General features: G+C 42.1%; 1 protein-coding gene across 1 annotated transcript in view; it reads right to left on the bottom strand.

The window, feature by feature from the left end:
* Positions 1 to 3,702, bottom strand: part of ITGA1 (integrin subunit alpha 1) — an 83,005-nt gene extending 79,303 nt beyond the window's left edge. Inside the window, exon 1 of the mRNA XM_048503682.1 lies at positions 3,477 to 3,702. The gene's annotated coding sequence lies outside the window, so the exon portion shown is untranslated. The remainder of the gene's footprint in view (positions 1 to 3,476) is intronic.
* Positions 3,703 to 15,013: the final 11,311 nt, after the last annotated feature.

The following is a 15,013-nucleotide window of genomic DNA, read 5'->3' as shown; positions in this document are numbered from 1 at the left end:
ATGGCCAATTGGCCATGCTGACAGGCTGATGGGGATTATGGACTATCAGAGAACACCCTAATACAATGTAACACAAAACCAATTATGTCCATTATCAAATTCTGTGACAGACGAGTCAAGGCCAGTGAGGGTGAACCTTTTGGGCTTGAAGTGTCAAAAGTTTGGAAAATACCTAACTTAACTCTGCTAGCATGTCACTCAACCCACCCCCCCACCCCACCCCCCAAAAGAGAAACAATTATTTACATATTCATTTCTTAAAAGAAAATAGTTGTTAGGTGTTGGTGAACACTGGTGTTTCACCAAAAACACTGTGGTGTGTCACCTTTGACATACATGGCATAGGTTCAGCATCACAGGTCTAGGCACTGTTACTGGACTGTATAAAAAGGAAAGCAAAATAACTTGGGTTATCCTGTTCCTAGTTGTGAATCCTCAGTGGTCAATTAATAGAGTCAGTGGCACAACAAAAGTATTTTTAAAAACTGTGGAACCATGAATCATTAAAGTACTTTCTCAGAATTCACCCTTACGTTTAGTTCTATTTCATTTGCCCAACGGCAGTGAAATCTGCTCTTCTGTAGTTACATTTTGTTCTCATTTATCCCTTGTTTGTTTATTTTTTGCTTCTTCCATCTTTCTTCCTGTCCATTCCCTGTTAACAATGGTAAATTCCTCGGGGGCAGGGACATGTCTCTCCAGCTTTTTCTATGAAGTGCTTGGCACAGTTTTCTTATTCGAGATATGTATGCCCAGCTTTTCTGTCAGTTTAGATCATCAGACCTCCCTCCTCCATTTCATTTTCACAATAAGGTCTGTTAGGCTGAGAGTGTACGATGGCTCAAATTCACCTGGCACGTTTCATGACAGAGTGGGGATTTGAACATGGAACTGCCAGATCTGGCACTCAAAACATTACACCATGATTGTTTACTTGATGATGTTGGATTAATAGCATATATAGAATAATCATTCCCTGAGGACAGATAATGAAAATTCCTTCATCTTACAACATCGTCTCAGTAGCTTTTTGGCTCCTGGCCTAGGCTTCCGTGGTCTGTCTTAATCTGAACTTGTTCTTTTCATCCCCATAATGAGGCAAACCAGCCTTTTACCCCAGCTCTCTGTTTTTCTCCTCTCTTTGGCTTGACCCATCATTCCCGTTAGGTTACATCCCCTGAAATGACTTTTCTTTTTATGTGGCATTTCCTCTTGCTCATTTCCTGGGTCCTGTTGACTCATTCCCATCCTTAATTTGTCCTCTCCTTTCCCCTGAATCCTTGTCCCTCTGCAGTTACCAGGGTAGGGTCCCTTTCCTGGTTAAGAAATGCTTGACAGAGGCAAGGTGGCCTTAGCTATCATACTGCCATAACAGTCATATCATTTATTTACTGCAAATGATTTTGCGCCAACCTACCTTTAAAAAATCCTATCCATACTATGTTAACCACATACAACTTTGAAATCTTGTACTTTTTTCCCCTTCCTGCCTATTCCAAAGATTGGCTTACCTTTGCATTGAGGTATTCTGCTTATGGTGTTTGTTTGTTTTTTGCACCAGCACCTGTGCAAGTTCAAATTTTGCATTAGTTTGTCCAGTGCATATGTGCGTGTGTGTGGGAGGGGCTCTTGCTAGATACTTCCTCCACTGTGGCTGGATCCTGCTCCAACTGAGAGAGGGGCTTAAAATTAGTGAAGCCATTGCATGAACCTGGCTTGTTCTGAGTCAGACCATTGGTCTATCAAGGCCAGTACTGTACACTCTGATTGGCAGCTGCCCTCCAGGATCTCAGAATGAGGGCTTTCACGTGACCTATTTTTACCTGATCTTAACTGGAGATACCAGGGATTGAACCTGAGACCTTCTATGTGCAAAGTAGACGTTCTACCACAGAGCCATGGCCCCATCAAGAGAGCAGAAAGTAGTGAAGGATCCTTATACTGTGCCTGGACCCAGCCCTAGCTGAAAACCCTTCCTTCCAAAGGTCATCGTTGGAGAAATGAGAGAGAGTGAAGCAGTCTGTCCCCTCCTATTATTCTTGGGAGCAGCTTCATCTGAGAATCCCGTCCACCCCGAATATATGTATTTTGTCAGTAAAGCTTTTTTTCTTTTTTTTTTTTTTTTTTGTTTTCTTTTTTTTTTTTTTTTTTTTTTTTTTTTTTTTATTTTTTTTTAAAACATTTAAAAATTTTTTATTTTTCTGTTTTTTTTTTTTTTTTTTTTTTTTTTTTTTTTTTTTTTTTTTTTTTTTTATATTATTATCGCAACCCCCTTGAGGACCAATTATGGCTGAAAATTAGGATAGAAATGCAATAAATATAATCACGAGATAAATATGATAAATGTAATCTGGAAGTGGACTATCAGAACAATTCATGAGCTGCAAAGAAACAGCCACTGCTACTGGTGTGTAGAAAGTTTACCATGCTATAATTTTGGAAGTTATAATAATAGGATGTAGCATGCAAAGCATAATAATAGGATGTAGCATCCTAATAATAGGATGTAGCATGCAATGGTTTTTATTACCATTGTTGTGATCATTGTAACCCGGCATTCATGCAACTCCTATGTGTTCATTTCCAAAGGATATCCCTCCTCCTCCTCCCCAGCAAAAAGTACCAATAAAAGCTGGAAACGTTAAACTGCTTGGTGTTACATAGTTGTTACATTAAAAGAAATAAAACCACACTGTTGGAAGTGGTTTGTGAACTGCAGCCAAACATTTCAAAAGAGATGGGCCACAGAAAACATCTTTTCCCTTTGGGTGATTTCTATAAGGTTTCCTGATGTCTTTTAGCAATTGTCAAGACTGCTTTGTGCGAGCTTCGCCCACATAATTCTGCAGAGCTGTACCTCAGAGACCTACGAAGTATTCGGCAATTACAATTGTTTGCATTTCCTCTCTTGCGCCTCTCTCCCCCCATTTCCATTTCCTTGAGTTCCAGCACTCCACACAGAAACAGAATATCTGGGTTTCTCTGCATCTGTGTCGCTTTAAGAAGTCTTCAAGAACATGAAATTTCACACGTTATCAGAGTATATACAGGCCAGCTCCCCCACAGTTAGCTGGGGACCTGTCATATAACCCTTCCAATAACTATATACGTTATCAACAAAATATTAAAATCAACAAGTGGACAAGAGCAAACATCATCAACCAATTCATTCCCATCCTTAATCCAGATGCTGGATTCATGATCTCCCCTTTCCCACTGAAATTCTTCCCTTCCAATCTTTTTTTTTAATTCCAAAATCACAGCTCATGTTGCAGTCTCTATAGAACCGCTAGTGGTAACACTGACTCAGAACTCCCAGGGATTGGCTTGGGAAAAAATCAAACTGAAAAAGAAGAGGGAATGATGAATTGCTTGATTTTGGAGAACCTCAAAAGAAACTCTCTCTCTCTCTCTCTCTCTCTCTCTTGGTTTGGCAGATACGAAGGATCAGAAAGAAGAGAAATACATGTTCTCACCTGGCAGGACCAAGCCTAGGACAGCGACACCAGGGATGCTGATAGGACAGGAGCCCATGACTGCGATGCAACCAAAACCGGAGCTGCAGAAATGCAAACTTGAGCAGCGACAGGGACAACTCACTTGTTCACCAGGCGGCTGCCGACTTTCCAGCACTGCTTCTCTGGCTGCTACTGGTCCCCTTCTGTATTAAGCAGCAACAGCAGCCAGCCAGGCATTTCCTGTTTGTTGTTCAAGCCCTTTAAGACTCTCCCCCCCTTTACACATCAGGATGAATTGTCCCCCCCTTACTTACTCCCACCCCCTGTCCTATCCCAAGTGGGCTCTGGGCCTTTGAAATCCCCACGTGGCAAGATCCCAGAGCTGAGAAACATGTACAAATAAAGTCAGATTTTAAACAGCTAGTGCTTAGGCTGAAGTCTGCAGGCTGAAAAGCGAACCTTAAAGGGACATCTCTGTGCTTATAATTAATGGGTGTCTCCGGCTACCAGCTAACCACTACCAAATACCGACACCAAAAAAGCAGGCTGTGTCCCCCCCCCCCCCTCCTTGTAAAAGTCTGCTCCTAAACATTCTCATCCTTGTGAGAAACAAATCAAAGAGAGATCTTTGTCGGACGTGTGTATTAAATCCAGATTACAAGGCACTTATAAATGGAGGTTGCCGGTTACTGGTCTAATTTTATTCCACTAATACCAGTCTAGAAAAATGTGTCAATTTTGATCTGTAAAATAAGCCTCCAGCAACAAGTAGGATCAAACTTCTTGTGGCGAGACTGCACATTCTCTTATGTTGTATCCATATGTGATTAACAACTTGGACGATTGTTTTATTAGTAACAGTTCAGACTAACGTTTTGAATTCCCAGATTGCATTATAACAAGCGTTGTGGCTTTGCTGGAAACAATAAATTACTGTCTTTCATCCTCAGTCATTTGCTGTAAATTGGGAATATCTGAGGCCACAGGACTGGGATGAACAATGTTGCAAGCAAGAGGATCTCTAAGGAATCGCAGGAAAGAAGAACAATTTGAAAACCCCACTTACTCTGTGCCTCCAGCTCCTAAGAAGTATTCAAACATCTGCAAGATGAACACTTGTCAGGGATGCTTTTGGCTGATCCTGCACTGAGCAAGGGGTTGGGCTATGACCTGTATGGCCCTTCTATGATTCTGTGTTATCTAAACTCTCAGGATGCTGAGGAGCAGCAGTGGCGTAGGAGGTTAAGAGCTCGTGTATCTAATCTGGAGGAACCAGGGTTGATTCCCAGCTCTGCGGCCTGAGCTGTGGAGGCTTATCTGGGGAATTCAGATTAGCCTGTACACTTCCACACACGCCAGCTGGGTGACCTTGGGCTAGTCACAGCTTCTCGGAGCTCTCTCTGCCCCACCTACCTCACAAGGTGTTTGTTGTGAGGGGAAGAGGCAGGAGACTGTAAAGCCTTTGAGGTCTCCTGCAGGGAGAGAAAGGGGGGATATAAATCCAAACTCCTCCTCCTCCTCCTCCTCCTCCTCCTCCTCCTCCTCCTCCTCCTCTTCTTCTTCTTCTTCTTCTTCTTCTTCTTCTTCTTCTTCTTCTTCTTCTTCTTCTTCTTCTTCTTCTTCTTCTTCTTCTTCTTCTTCTTCTTCTTCTTCTTCTTCTTCTTCTTCTTCTTCTTCTTCTTCTTCTTCCTCCTCCTCCCCCTTCCCATCATAGCTGCTTTCAACATTCTTATCAGGTTGGTTTCGGGCTCTTTTTGGTTAATTTACAAAGGCATTTTGCTGCATACCTGGGGAGTTTTTTCTGCTTTTCTTGTGGACAATCTGGTTGGCTGCTTCCATCATCCATAGGTTAGTGTTAGATACATCCGTAACTCTAGATCTTTGCTTGGAAATTACATTTTAAGAAGATATATACATATGCTGGCCCCATTCCTAGACCTGCTGAGAACTTGCAGAGGCCTCTTGAACTAACCTCCTTGCAGTGTAAAGAGCAATAGAAGTTGTTTGAAAGTGCTTCCTTTTCTAGTCCTGTTTCTCACTCACTGCCTGAGTCTCCTCAATCACAGGAGTGAGCCAACAAGTTTTGTCAGGGGAGAATGATGAATGAGCATTTGTCATAGTCCTTCTTCATGTGTGGGGACATCTTAAATAATCTCCTCTGGAATATACTGAGATACATACTAATGTATGTGTCTTTTGGATTAAGGACTGTGATGGAGGCTCTTGAGGAATAGGGCTTTTATTTATTATTTACGTTATCTATAGTTCACCATTTTCACAGGAACATAAGGTGGATTACACCTAGTGAGTCAGTACAATCAATCAAATAGGACATTTTGTAACCAGTGCATTAGGATTTTAGGAACCCAGAAGCATAGCTAGGAAAAATGGAACCCCAGGGCAAAATCTGAGTTTTGAACACACACGCACGCACGCACGCACGCACGCACGCACGCACGCACGCACGCACACACACACACACACACACACCCCCGTATGGGTAGCTACCCTCCCCTACCAAAGGCCATCCTCCCCCACTACAACCAAAGAACAATTTTTTGCACCAGGTTATCTCAAAGCCACCATCACATTATAGAACATGTCCCAACTCCCAAATCTGAACACAGCAATGGGCCATGCCAGACATCAGAAATAATATTTTTTTTTACTTTTTCAAAATGCTTTCAAAATGTTTAACAACTGTTATAACATTTAAAAGTGTTTGAAGTGTCATATGACTTAAAATGATTTCAAAATGTTTTATTACTGCTGTGAATAATGTTTTATTACCCTCCACTCATTCCTTTCAATTTCTCCCAAGCATTGCCAGAAATAATAACCAATTTGGATTAATATCAAATCTGCCCAGGTAAGGCACAGTACAAGCAAGCCTGAATTTCCATCTTTTCCTATTTCACACTTGTATCTACAAGAACTCCAAGTACTGCAGATTCATCCTCTAGTTGCTAAGGGTGCAGCCCCTGGATGACCCAAAGGTTCTTCCCAGAGAGAGAGAGAGAGAGAGAGAGAGAGAGAGAGAGAGAGATTCAGAGGCAGTAAACCTCTGAATACCAGTGCCAAGAGGCAACATCAGACTTTGGTCTCTATGCCTTTTTGTTGTACCTCAGGGAGTTTACTGTGGGGAGTTTACTCTAACCATTCCAACACATTACTCTCTACAATCCCAGATGCAGAGAAATTATGAACAGCTATGTGTTTGTGTCCCCTGCTCTTTTTTCTAGGCTCCTTTGTTTACAATTTGAACATCACAAACAAGCAGTGGTGACATTAAAACATTGAAAATATAGCTATTATTAAAACATCCTATATTGTGCAGAACTAGGGTTGCCTGCTCCAGACTGGAAAATACCTGGAGATTTTCAAGGTGAAACCCGAGGAAGGGGGTTCAGAATGAGGACAGACTTCAGTGGAGTGTAATGCAGAATCTACCATACAAAGTTGCCATTTTCTCCTGGAGAACTGATATCTGTACCTGAAAATCATTTGTAACTCCAGGAGATCTCCAGTCACCATCTGGAGGTTGGAACAATGTATGACTTGCACTCCTTAGCGAACTATTATGTATCTGACATTCATTCCACTATCTACAGTGAAAAAACATTTTATGCACTTACTTTGAGAGACACAGTATTATAAAATTATCTGCCAAAAGCTATACCAAAACCAAAAAGGCTTAAAGATAGATCTTTTTCAAGTGGAATCAAGTATGCAACACCTACATCACATACATGTACCTGCATACTTTTTTAAACTATATGACTTGTGCATAATATAATAAAACTACTAACTAAAACTTTGCAAGTTCAATTGTTCAAGTTTCATGGCTGGATGTATTCTAACATTTATGAGATTATTTTGTAAACTTGGCAGATTCTGAATCTCCAAAGTTTATGCTGCCTGTGTGCTGTTTGCATAATGCAGTTTTACAGTGCTAAACAGTTAACTAGCAAGGGATTTTGATATTCAATGCATTAAAGATCTCATGCAAATGCATTTCATAGATATCATACTGTGCTTTTTGTGCCCCCCACGTGACTCCCACAGAGGGCACCCGGGACATTTGTTCCCGGATGTCCCTGTGGGAGCTTTGCCACTGCTGGAACCACTACAAAAAATGGAAGCATAGCATAAGTATTCACACAACATATTAAGCTGAATAGAGATTACCCAATAGGATCCTAATACAATAAGCTATACACAGCAGTACAGATCATAGTCCCAGTGATTTAACCAGGTAAGTCTATGAACCATTTTGTACAGTGCAACTTTAATTACCTGCCCAGAAAAGCCCTCTTGGAAAGTGGAGACCAGGATGGTAGGAGCTTCCCTGATTTACTTGGGAAGCTGTCCCACAAGGTGGTAGCCACAATGGTGAAAGTACATCTCCAGAAATCAGTAACATTGTCATGTTGGAGCACAGGGAGAGAGGTGGTCCTGCAAATAAGAGGGCCGAGGCCATGAAGGGCTTTGTGTATGATAGCCAATTTCTGAAACTGAGCCTGGTAACAAATGGGCTGCCAAGGAAGCATCTGCACAATGGAACTAATATGCATGCTTCATCTAGCTCTGCTAACATCTGAACTGTAGCATTCTGGACCAACTGGAGTTTCCTACATTGGCTCATGTCTGCTAGCTGTCAATTCTTATTCTTGATTATCCTTTCCATTTTACTGGCAGGATACTGAGGAAGAAAATGATACTGTGATGAGCATGACCACCTGGACTCCTCTGCGCATGGATCTATCACAAATTTGGTTCAAGCATTGCCTGATGGGAGCCAGGGACAATAGGACCTCTCTCTTCAAAAAGCCAGTGCCACAATCCACATAATACCTTTTTTCGGACCTGTCCAATGACACATAACTATTATGTAGTATTTGTTGTAATTAGTTGACTTTATATTTTGTATATGGGAAAGCCTCTGGGTCTGTTCAGGATCCTATTCAGGTTGATTCAATGGGGCTTGCTCCCAGGAAAGTGCTCAGGGTTGCAATTTTAAGGAAAGATGCCTGGGACTGAATTTGAAAGTTTGCAATGCAAACCTCATGCTTTAGCATTGTCCTTCTCCAGCCAAATGCTTCTCAGTCCCACAAAAAAAAAGAGAGCACAGGACTAGTTAGGATGCTGGAGGTAAGCCCTTTATCTGATATTTCTGGTCAGTTCCTTTTTGGGAACAAAATCATTTAGGTGGCGTGACAGTAGCAAAATATTTAGTGGGAGCATACCAGTGGAAGCCGAAGAAACTGCTGATATATTTTTGACAAAGAGGGCCAGAGTGAAGATTCATGTGCTACTAATGGAATAATTTACCCTATATGGGAAAATGTCTTTTCTAACGTTGTTGTTTTAGAAAATTATTTTCATGCTTTCAAAAGTAATGGTTAGGAGAAAAAATGCAATTTGTTTGCTGAATCCCAGACCGTGATTCCAGTGGCAGGAGTGATTTTGTTTTAATCCACCTTTTTGAAATTCCATTCATTTCAGGAACTCAGCAAAGTAACGGGAATCAGAGATAGCGACAGAGAGTTATGCAGCTGCTGATGGTGAAATGCCTTTGCAAGGAACAAGAAGCTGTCCCTGAGATTCAGATAATATTCTGCTGGCTGCAGGAATGTCTGGAATATAACGGTTAAGAGCTGTGGACTCTAATCTTGAAAGCTGGGTTTGAGTCCCCACTCCTGCGCATGAGCGGTGGACTCTAATCTGACGAACCAGGTTTGTTTCCCCGCTCCTCCACATAAAACTTGCTGGGTAACCTTGGCCCAGTTGCAGTTCTCTCAGAACTCTCTCAGCCCTGCCTACCTCACAAGATGTTTGTTGTGGGGGAGGGGAAGGCAATTGTAAGCCACTCTGAGACTCATTAAAAGTTGAGAAAAGTGGGGTTTAAATCTTACCTCCTCTTTGCTTCTAATATGGTCTTGCATATTTGCAGATAACCCAGATATTATTCATCACACCCTAGGCTTTCTCATCCAAAGGAAGCCAGTGCTGCAGTCCTATGGACAAATGCTTGGAAGAAACTGTCATTGAGATTATTACTTCCCAATAAATATGCATACTGCCAGGCTTCACACTCTGGATTTTGTCTCAAGCAGTGCCTTCTGCAGTGCCACGCAGACTGTTCTGATGTTCTTAGAGTTCTTGGCAAAGTACAAAGAAGTGCCTTAACTCCACTTGAGCTCTCGGAATCCTTTTCAAGGTCCTTTTAACTCTTTCTGGAAATTTTCCAAAACCACTGCTGCATAAACCTTTGGATAATATTCATCTTGCATGGAACATACACACAATATTTATGTCCTACGTATGTTATATGGTTGGTTCAGAGGTATGCTCTTTGGCTTGCAATTTTTTTTCACCCTCTTCTGTGAAATGTCACTATGAATCACTCCCTTCTGGTCACTTTCCTTTCCAAAATACTACTCCACCAGCAATGTCTTTGATCTTACTAGCAGGGCTCTGTGTTATTGTTTGCAAAACAGCGGGAGCTAAGATCATGTATTTTTGCACTCCCGCAACAGGACAAAACTCAAGACTACATTTATCTCAAGTATCTGAAGAGAGTGCGCTTATTAATGACTCTTTTCACCCAAACCCTCCTGAGCTAGAGCCAAGATTTTGTTGAATAATCGGAAGTTCATGAAATTTTCCTCTGTTCCTTTGAGAGTAATAAAGTACTGCTGCTAATGACCACGTCCCAGTTGAAATGTGCTTTCTATTTCTGGCTTGGGTTTTATGAGAACTCGTTGAACCAGTTTTATGTATGTCAGTGCCATAGAAGTGGCAATTTCCACAAAGCTGCAAATGTTTAAGATCAAATTACAATACTCTGCTTTGATTGTGTCCCAGGATGTGAATCTTTTCTTTTTATGGAAAAAGGTTGAAGAAAGTAAAGGAAAATTCTACTACTCTGTTTGTTTGTTAATGTATTTATTTTCAACCCTGAAAAGGGCCCCAGGTTTGCATAAAATTTTGAAATCTTAAAAAACAAGTACACACTGCGGGTGCCTGTAGCTTTAAACAATGGATTTCCTCAATGGCTGTTGCTGGGCGACCACAGATTCCAGCCTTCTGTTTCTATGAGTAAGGTGCGGGGGGAGGGGTGGGGGAGGAGTACTTTCCAGGTCTATCTTGGCCTTTGATGGAGGACTCATTGGAGCCATCTCCAGGTTGGGAAGCTCCTGGACATTTTATGATGAAGTCTGAGGAGGGCATTTTAATATCTGAACTTACTGCTGCATGTATATGTGAGATTATGTAGTTCTTAAAGAAACAACTTCAATAATAGTGGCTGGTCCAAGAACATTCTTCTATGTCCATATCGTCTTCCCTGTTGGTTCGTAATTATGATTTCGACTCATACATAGCTGCTTACAAAAGTTAATAGAGCCACATTATTATAGAAGTGTGCCAATTTTCTGAGAATGTTTTGTCTGTAGGAGCAAACCAATCATCCCAACCCAATTAAGAATTCAATCGTTACTTCTTCAAGACTTTTACATTGTACATTGGTCATTTCACAAAATTAAGCTTCAAATTATTTGGGGTACTGCAAAATGTTATTATCATGGGGTCCAGGGGTGCATAAGAACATATGAAGTGCTTGCTGTCGGGAATACCCTGCTCAATTATATAGTAAAATTGTTTTTTATCTTATGTTGTAAATTGCTTTGAATACCTGTCATCCATGAGGCAGTTAACTAATGTTCTAATTAAATAAATAAAATGTGCAAAAATTGACAAATCACAACAAAAGTAGATTAAAATATGTTGATATCAAGTGCTTTTCCTTTTAATGACCCCCTGCATTAGTTGTACAGATATAATTGATATAAGATTAGGGATAGAAATGCTTTGTTGTTGTTGTTGTTGTTGCTAAAATGTGACTTGCACAAGTAATTAGAAAGATGAACATCAGCTAGTCCAGAGTAGCAGAAGGCATCCAGCAAGGGAATGAGGAACAGTCATGGTATCATGTCCATTCATTCTACCACCACCACCTGCCGCCAGCCCTGAACCAGCAGATGAAAGTCAGGCAGATGCTCCCAACCTTCCAAGATCACCTTCAGAGCGATGTAGGAAGAGGATGAGAATGGAGCTGCAAACTAGGCAACACAGTGTTTGCCTCCTGCCTTGGCAGCAGTCATTGCAGGACTGTCACTGAAGCACTGGGAGCAGGGCTATAAAAGGCTCTTGGGAGTTGCTGTAGAGCATGGTTGCAATGAGTATAGCAAACGCACAACTACCCACTACTCCTCTGACTGAGACTCTGAAACCTGACCTTGGACTGGAAAGTGTTGTTTGCTTAACTGCTGGAAGCCTGACCTCTGTACTGAATGACTCTGCCTCCTGGAACACCCCTTGCCTTCACTGCTTCAAAGAATCAAGCAGGATGATGTAACGTGACCTATTGCTCACAGCCTGCAGATCAGTATACAGGAGGTTTCCCATCATAGCAATCCTGGCCATCCCACAGTACCCTTTCTCAAAATCCCCAGAGTGCTCACAGGCTGTACAAGGTTGGAGAGCTAGATGCCCCAGGATGCTCACAAGTTGGGCATGGCCAACCCCGTCATTTTCCTCCAGCATTTTCCAACAAACTGAAGTCGCGGTGGAGGTTAGGCCTTAGTCAGTCTTACCTGGTCCTTCAGGAGAGTCATCTCAGCATGTTTTATCATGTTAAAAATTGCAGATTCAGGCCATTTGTTTGTCATTGGGCATCCTATTAATACCCATTTCTGCCCCTATACTGGCTTCTCAACGTTATGTTTCTTAAACTGCTAAACTAAACAAAACCTTTCAGTCCTGGCGAAAAAATAAACAAGGAAATAAAACTGCCCGTATTCCCTTCTCCTGTACTCTGTCCTCGTTCTCAACAGTCTTTATTCATACCTAAACAGTGTTTGATTTATGAATGACTCGAATAGTGTTTTCATAAATGAATTTCATTTTTATTATTCTGCCTTTATTTCTCTCTTCCTGTCATGTTCTCTGATTCAACTAAATCCTCATTTTATTACCAAGAGGAGATGTGTTTGGTGGCAGATTATCTGTTCCAATATCAAAAGAGAATCTTTCCCCCCTCTCTGTTTTGAAACACCATTCATCACAATGGAACTTGAGCACCTCAGCTTTGTAACTAATCCTTCATATAGCTACATCCCTGGTCATTAAACACACAACATGAGTCTTAAAAGGCAAGTTTGAATGCACTTTGATGCTTTGCTATAATCATTTTATTGCCCCGGCAATGGGTGTCCAGATAGCTATCACGGGGATCTCTTCTCCTTGATGCACGGCTACCATAAAACAGGCATTTAGTTTATATGAACTAAAAGCATTTGGGAACTGTAGGCAGGATGTCAGACCATCAGCAGCACTGTACAACAAGGAAAAATATGTTCTGTATTTTTTTCAGCTGGAATCTGTGTGATGCTTGTTTATCCCTTTGTTAGGAATATTATTCAAAAGACCCCAAAATTCTTCCACAGTACAGTTAGCATGAACTGTACACGGCATCCATAGTGAAAGGAAGAAAGCATGTCCTTATAGTCTGAGGTCAGCTAAGAAGAATGGAGGCAGCAAATATTTTGTGGGTCTGCCAAAAATGGGAAATCTACAGACTAGTCTTTTTTTCTTTTTTTCCCAGGAGAAAGCATAAACAATAATCCAGCTCCTTGAAGAAATGGAAGAAACATCCAGTGGTGGGATCCAAAAATTTTAGTAACAGGTTCCCATGGTGGTACGATTCAAACTGTGGTGTAGCGCCAATGGGGCTGGGCGGGGCACGACGGGGGCGTGGCCGGGCATTCCGGGGGCAGGGCATTCCTGGGCGGGGCTGTGGCAAGGATACAGCCGCTGCGCCGGTCCTTGGGTGGGAAACGAATGCACGCAGGCGCAGGCTGCCACGCATGCCAGTGCACCTCCTGCTAGACTGCTTCAAGTTCTGTGCACTACTGCTGAGAGGAGGGGCGTAACTAAGGCAAAAATCACGTGGCAAAATTACCAATTAGTAGCCCCCTCTCGGCACACACAAATAATTAGTAACCTACTCTCGGGAACCTGTGAGAACCTGCTGGATCCCACCTCTGGAAACATCCAAAGGAACCAAACATCTCAAAGGTGTAACTATACATTACATGAAACATTTTTCCGCAGGTCCTCCTCCAGTCATATCCCAAGGATTTTCACTCAGATATCAGCTCCCGAACATGTCAGGCCTGATTTGGATCCACACCATGGTGTGTGCAGACAAGGGGATTCAGGCTTTTTTGTCCCATGCTGGTTTCCTACCCGGAAATGGCCCCAAGAAGATGCTATTTCCTCCATTGGGAAAACATTTGTGTACCCCATCAGTAAACATCACAGTTATTAGGATGTAAACTCTGTATACAACTATAGAACTTCTTTAGGGTGGGACTGAGATGGCTAAACTGGGCTTTATTTAGGGCTCAGAGAAATAGAAAGAACCAAACTGAGGCACCATTTGAATTAAACAGCTACTGTTTCTCTTGCTGCTGCAGCCACAATTAGTGATGTAATAGAATTTGCTAGGTAATCCACTTAATGGTGGCTGAGATTTCACAGTGCTACATTATGAAATCTCCTTTTCTAAAGTTGTAGTGTAGAATCTCTTCCACAGCTTTTTTTTTTTAAAGTTTGTGATTTTTCTACAAAGATGACAATTCTCTCCAGGTTTCTCTAAACATCTCCCCTTTCCAAATGTAGATCTGCACATTAACAAGTGTGTTCAGGCTCAGATATTTTTACTGGAATTCTGTAAATTGCCTTAAAAACAATTTCTTAAGAGGCAGGCTTGATACAAATGAATAAATGCATGGACAGATTTAAGTTGCATTCACCAAAGCTGGAAGATGGGAAATGGTTGTGCAGGGATGCTTTCAAGTCTAAAATTATGTCCTGTGGCACAATTACAGAATGACCATTTCTCTCAGTCTTCTGAATATTGCCTCTGTCATTTAAAAAGTTTCCAAGAGACCTTGAAAGTATGCAAGCAATGATTGCTCATATCTCAGGGTGTGTGCAGGTGAAGACAGTGTTTCTAGTGGTCAGGAGGTAAAGCTTCTGGATTTTATGTATTCCTTTCCTGTGGCTGGCAGAAGTGGAGTTAAGCCAGTGATGGTGAACCTTTTAGAGACCGAGTGCCAGGGGCGGAGCAAGGGGAAACTGCATCCAGGGCATGTGTGCGCCCTATGCCCCTGCCACACCCGTCTGCCCCCATCCTGCCCTGGAACACCTGTGGAACGCCCCAAAACACCCCCATCACACCCCCGGAATGCCCTCGCCATGCCCCTGCAGGGGCATGCACCCAGTGCATTGTGCACCCCTCATCCCCTTGGTGTTATGCCACTGCAGAGTGCCCAAATTGGGACAACAGCGAACATGCCCACAAAAAGGGCTCCGAATGCTACCTCTGGCACGCGTGCCATAGGTTCGCCACCACTGAGTTAAGCAAACATCCTTTCCTGTGGATAGCAGAAGTGGAGTTGTGCAAACTAAAAACATATTTGCAAACA

The sequence above is a fragment of the Sphaerodactylus townsendi genome, linkage group LG07 (assembly GCF_021028975.2).
Source record: "Sphaerodactylus townsendi isolate TG3544 linkage group LG07, MPM_Stown_v2.3, whole genome shotgun sequence".
NCBI classification, from domain to species: domain Eukaryota; kingdom Metazoa; phylum Chordata; class Lepidosauria; order Squamata; family Sphaerodactylidae; genus Sphaerodactylus; species Sphaerodactylus townsendi.
This window is presented reverse-complemented; position numbering and strand designations above follow the sequence as displayed.